Consider the following 6,869-nt stretch of genomic DNA (forward strand, 5'->3'; position numbering starts at 1 on the left):
ACCAAGAAGCCTCATAAAAGGAAAGCAGCTACCCACCCGAGAAAGAACAATGTAACATCACGATGGATCCCTAAAAAATTATTAGTCGCCCAAGGGTACTACGAGGGAAATGACCAGATTTGGGTCCCTAAACATAAGTTGAAACCCTCTACATCACCTGTAAAACCTTGCAAACCAATTGTTGCCACCCCAATGACAATTCAAGACCGTGGTAAGGGAAAGGTAATAGAGTGCTCCGCACCACTTCTTCCAGAGCTAGTTTGGATTCCCAAACGATATAGATCATTACCACCTAGCTCAGGAAGGGGGGAGCCACATGAAGCTTCTAGCTCCATGTGGCTAGTTTGGATTCCCAAACGATATAGATCATTACCACCTAGCTCAGGAAGGGGGGAGCCACATGAAGCTTCTAGCTCCTCATGCCAGGCACACACTCATATAGAAGTTTCTACATGCTCTACACCTACTCTTGTCAACGCCCAACAAAAAACCAATGAGTCTACGTCTCCCCTTGTAATAGTATCGTCGGAAACCATTTCCTCCATTCGTCAATGGGAGCGTACACTACCATCTCTACAATTGGATGTGGCCACAAGGGTCATAAAAAGCTATCTGCCCACATCACAACCTATGACCCGCTGGACAAATTGGTTCCAAGAGGCGGCAACATCATTGCAAATAATATGATCTACCTAAGGAAAGGGGGAGCATGTACTCACGCTCGACATTCTAATGCTTCCTCCTTAACCTTCTTCCCTGACCATGCAATTGCCAAATTCAAGGGGATGTATATATATAGCTTCATACATAGAAAAGAAAAGAGAAAAACAAAAATAGTAAAAAGAGCAAGAGCACAAAAACAAGAGAAATATCCGTATACAATCAAGAACTAGATTGTCTTGTTATAAACCTACTGATGCTATATCTGTGTTTGCAGATATGGCAGATGCCCGATCATCATACACTTCATCCACTCCTACCTTTGGTGAGAGGTATCATCTGTACCTTTCTCAGATATTCCACATGTGCTATCCTGTAATTGAAACTGAATGGGATCATATAGATGTACTAGCTAGAGAGGAAAATATTGAGGAATTAGAATGGCTAATTCGCCTATTGACCATGACTGACCCCTACTCCGTAGAGGACATATCCACGATAGCCCAATGCTTTCCTTTTCCACAAGATGACTATCCTCGCATGGTTACATTTTTGATGAGTTTATGTGGATGGGAAAATGAAAAGGAAATATCTGATAATGATGAATGGACGGATGAAACTCATGGCACTACTGAGGTTGACTTTATTTGTTTGGATGATGCGGATAGAGGCTTAGCCTTAGGGCTAGAGCCAGGACTCTACAACATCCTCTTACCGTATCCTCAGTAGTAGTGTGGTGACTGGTAGGTAGGTTAGTGTTTTTAAGTTTTTTCTAGTTTGGATTCCTTAAACAAGTCTTGAAATTTTCACACTAATGTGCCTCTCGAGGTATAGTGCTTGTTAGTTGATTGTACAGGTTAAAAAGGTTTGAGGTGGGTTCGCTTTTAAGTCCTGAGACTGCCGCAACGTTCATCAAAATATATCTACATCAAATTGCAAGCTGTCTCATCGAATCAAGGAGATCTCCAATTACAGGTGTAATTCTTCCATACCCACTCTCTTTCGTTTTTACTGTTCAATCAATTGCATAAACTATAATGCATGACCACATGGAAATTGTCAATGTACTACTTAGTTTTTGAAGTTGCTTGCATGCTAGTGTAAATCATTAATGAGCTTAACTTTATTAGAAATATTCCTAGGCAGTATGACGTCTTTAGTTAACCTTGGAATACGATTGTCTTAGGTCTAGGGTCAAACCTTCTTAATGTTTGACACCTGGCCATGTGTGTGTTGACCTCTAGGACATAGCTATTACCCCTTTGTCGAAAGGATGCAAGACAAATTATAGTTCAGGAGCGAAGATCAAAAGAAATAGATTATTAAAAAAAAAAGCCTACAATAAATGGCAATACAAGTCTATGATGTGCTTTAATGTTGGCCTATTGCCTTATTGATACTTGGTAGGCGAGGAGTATTCTACTCCAGAACGATGCCTTGGTTGGTAGAGGGTAGCCTTACCTAAAGTAAGCTAATAGATTCCTGGATAATGCCTTGTGTTAAACATGGTACCAGGATCGATGTTAGTTTTGCCTTAGGAAGGTCGCCATTGTGTGTAAAAATTATCACGTGCATTTTTTTTTTTAAAAAAAGAAGGCAAAAAGCTCCTGTAACTCTAATGTTTCTTGTGTCCCAAGGCTTGTGGTATTAACTTGTTCTTAGAGTAGACACAGTGTGGTCATCTGTTTATTTATTAAGCTTGGTTATTTTCCTTGACTTAGGCCAGTTATAAACCTTGATTAACCTTTGACACCTTGCTTACTCTTGATTTACTTTCAATAATTTTAAACTCCTGTTAATTTGCTACACTAGCTCATTCATGTGACCCTTAAACTAAGTTCTCATAGCAACATCCATTGTGGTCTAACATGCTTGAATTTTTACACTTTATATCTTTTGAATTCTAGCATACTTTCACTCTACTTCCCTATTTTGCAGACGGTCTACCACAACAACCCTCTCGAGCTTACCATACCATAGCTTCCGAGGACGGAATCTACATCAGGAAGGGGGGGCATGTTAACCCATGGCGGACATTGAGATGTACTATGTTTTACGTCATTAATTTAAATATTCTGAGTCATGGGCCGGGCTTGTCGGCACCATATGTTAAGGATAAAGGGATTGGGTGATCGCCGATGAGAGGCGCACCTTGGATATCAGTAGGATAAGGGTTAGGGTCGGCCGGCCATGTATGGGCGCCTAAGTGTGAACGGCCAAGTCACCTATAAGAGTTAAATGTAACCCTAAAATCCTCATTCTCATGTGTTGTGAATAGAAGAGTGCTCTTGCCTTATCTCTTTGGTTTCCTTCTCCTGCGTGTGTGTGAGAGAGAGAGAGAGAGAGCGTGAGAGAGCGATTGAGCGCACTGTGTAGCGGCACGGCGGCGGCGGTGAGGCGGTAGAGCGGCGACGGCGGCTCCTCCTTCACGGCTACGACGCGGGAATCCTTCAAGGCGGCGGTTGAGCGGTGAGTGACACACCCTTTGGCATTCTGTTTGAGCTTCCTTCCCTGGTTGTATGCTTGTAGCCATTCGTGGCTCGCATACGGTGTCTGGCAAGTCCCCAGCTACGACCTGTGCGGTAAAAGCGCACACTTGGTCAAGAAGCATTACCATCTAGCCACCACCACCACCACCAACCAAACCGTGTACTTTAACGAAGAGGGTAACACCTAGCCCATGCGAACACCACTATGATAGCGACAAAAGTGTAAGCATGCTCGATATGCATCCTCCAAGGATCCAATCCTATCATGCCATAACTCACCAAATGTATCCCATGAATGATCACTATGATCGTCATCACCCTTATAAACATCTATAGTCGTAGCATGAACATCATCATCATCCTCGGTGGAATGATATGGATCAAACCCATACTTGCATGCATACCACTCCTCCCAGAAGTGCTGGTATGTGCAAAGGGTTCAAAATCGACCAATGAAATCCAAGTACCATAACTCCTCACCTAATCCCATACAAAGGGATGGAAAGACACACACATGTACATAGCCATGTGCTCATCAAAATAACATGATAATGTTGCCTGCTTATCCAAGCTAAACATATGATAATCATGATGCATATAGCTCACCTACATGGCATACATATACAATGTTGCACCTTGGCACCATACAAACATCCAAAATACCCAAAGTATGAGGCATGTGTGAATAAACTCACCAAATCCCCAAACATGTGAATAATACTCACAATGTGCTAATGCGTATGAACATGTCCCATAAAAGCCCTAAGCATGTGAACAATCGCCAATGAAAGCTCGAAGTGAGGAAACACCTCACACAAATGTACTCATGTGTGAATAGGTCTCACATTTTGTAAAAACATATGAACTAACCCAAACAAAACCAAAAGCGTGTGAACACACTCCACAAATGCTAAGTGTGAATCACACCTCACATATGTGAAAAATCATCAATGAAGAACAAGGCGTGTGAGTAAGACTCCCAATGCGCTAATGTGCACGAACATGCCCTCAGGCAAGTGTGGAAGGCCAGATTTTAAATGGCAAAGGTCAAAGGTCCAACCCCAAGGTGAATGGGTAAAAGAAAAAATGGGTTAATTGGGCTGGAAAGAAGACTAGAAAGGGTGATGAGACTAACTGTGAATGGGTAAAAAAAAGTGTGAAAAGATGGGAAGGAAACCCTAACATGGTAATGGAAATAAACACCCACCTTTTTAACTCATATCACTCTTCCTCTCTGCAAGAGCTGATCTGCAACAATAGATCTACAAGCACTGCACACTAAAATCGCGTAGGAAAATCAAACGAATCTGGAAACGCTGATCTGCAAGCATTGCACACGTTGCTTGACTGCAATAAATGGTTGTTAACTAAACTGTAATAAACGGTTATTAACTGAGCTTGTCTGTGTTTGTTGGTTAAACCTGACTAAACAACAAAGGCGATGAAGCTCAATGCGATGATGAAATGCTACAAACAACAAAGGTGTGCGCTGAGCCTTCAACGGCAATGAACCACACAATGTGATGAAGCCCAAAACACGAGCTGCGAGAACCCTGCGGAGCTTATTGTTGCAGTTGCTGCTGAATGCGTTGTATGCCAAAAAAAAACACGATCTCCTCTGCTGACACGCTGCTAAACGCGTTGTAGGCCTCGTATCGTTTGTGTTACACGAGATATTCACACTCAAGAAGATCTGTATGCAAGTTAGGAGAACCCTGTGATGTATAGGGCACACTGGTTCACACCAGTGGACCGGGTTCAATTCCCAGTAGGGCCATACTTGTAAACATAGTGTTAGCAAACTAAGTTTCTGAATTTCTACACTTGAAATGGTTAAACTTGCACACTTTTGCATCAATTATTCATCAATATTCTCTCTGAATAGCACTAATGCCTAGATCTGTAATAGAACAACATGCTATACATTTCTTGATGAAAATATACTTAAAATGCTGTAATCCAGAATGTACTTGCAGACAGTGCCTTTTTAAATAAATCTGCATCAGAAATAGGCTGATCTATGATGTCGTTTGAAATCTGCATAGGTTGAATATTTACCTCATTAGGACTTACATTTGAATTCCCACCTGTAAACAGAGGCAACAACGTATCAAATACATCCCGTGAGCTCACACCTGTCTCTTTGGTACATGATAACAAAGACTGCACAGCATCTTCCACAAAAATAACATCTCGACTAATCAAGATACGACTAATCAAGATACGCTTTGACTGCGAATGATACAATCTGTAACCCTTGCTCTCAGCACTGTAATCAACAAAAATGCATTTGACAACCTTATCATCCAATTTTTTACATTGTTGCAGAGGCACTAAAGCATAGGCCAAGCAACCAAAGACACGCAAGTGACCAATAGAAGGCTTCCTGCCATGCCAAGCTTCGTATGGAGTAACAGACTGCAAGGCCTTAGTAGGACGCCTGTTGATGAGTACATATGTAGCACACATGACAGCCTCAAGCCAAAATGCATGTGGCAAAGCTTGGCTCTTGACCATACATCGTGCCATCTCCATAAGTGACCTGTTTTTCCTCTCAGCAATACCATTTTGCTGAGGGATATATGGTACTGTACATTGGTGTTTTATCCCACGACTAGCCAGAAATGCATCAAACTCTTTAGACATGTACTCCCCCCTCGATCAAAACGGAGGGTGCCCACAGTACAATAGAATACATTTTCAACCATAAAGCAAAAACTGTTTGAAGCACAAAAACACTTCGGACTTTGCCTTCAGTGATATACACATGCATGCCTTGAGTAATCATCAATGAAAGTCACAAAGTACAAGTGTTTACCAAATGACGGAATTTGCATAGGCCCACATACATCACTATGTACAAGTTGCAATTTGCGAGTGGCCCGTACAGAACCATCCTTTGGAAATGCAAAACGCTACATTTTGCCCAAAATACAACCTTCACAAACATGTTTTAATGGTGCCTCAAGAGGGGGCAATGAAGCAACCATATCAAATTTTTGCAAACACAGCAAACTAGCAAAGTTCAGATGATCAAAACGAGCATGCCATAGTTTTGCATCTGAAACTGCCTTTTCATCAGAAACTGCATTTGCTGAATCTTCCACACACTTGTCATAAGAATTGAGCCTATACAGCCCACGAAACAAGGTGCCAGATGCAATAATCGTATCACCAAAAGTCAACTACATTTGACTCTTTCTTCTTTGCCTCTTTAGCCTTTAGCTTAGGGCAATTCTAATGACATGATCAGTTGCCTTACAATAGTTGCACCTGATTTTTTTCTTGCCTTTATCAAGAGCCTTCTCAGACCTATTGTTGCTACCTGTGGAAGGAGAAGAAGTTGCAGACCTACTAATAGGAGAAGAAACAGTGGAAGGGGCTGCCTTACCACTTCTTCTATGTTGGGCAGCAACAAATGCCTAATCAACTGCACGCTGCCTAGCCCTATTTTGCCTGGACTGCGCTTCTTGCAAGAGCTTGTTGACTAAAGTATCATATTTGACAACATCAGGTCTGTCCTCAGTAACAAGTCTCCACGTGGAAGCAAAAGTCTGATATGACTCAGGTAAAGTATCAAGAACAGTCTGCACAAGAGAATGATCAGGAATAATCTCACCTGTAGAAATCAACTGTTCCTTGAGATCTTTAATCTCAGCAAGAAAAACATTCATGTCATCATCTTCCTGCATAATCTTCGATTCTATCTCTTTACGCAGG

This window comes from Cibotium barometz, chromosome 12 (assembly GCF_041138505.1).
Source record: "Cibotium barometz isolate CiBa-2024 chromosome 12, ASM4113850v1, whole genome shotgun sequence".
NCBI lineage: Eukaryota > Viridiplantae > Streptophyta > Polypodiopsida > Cyatheales > Cibotiaceae > Cibotium > Cibotium barometz.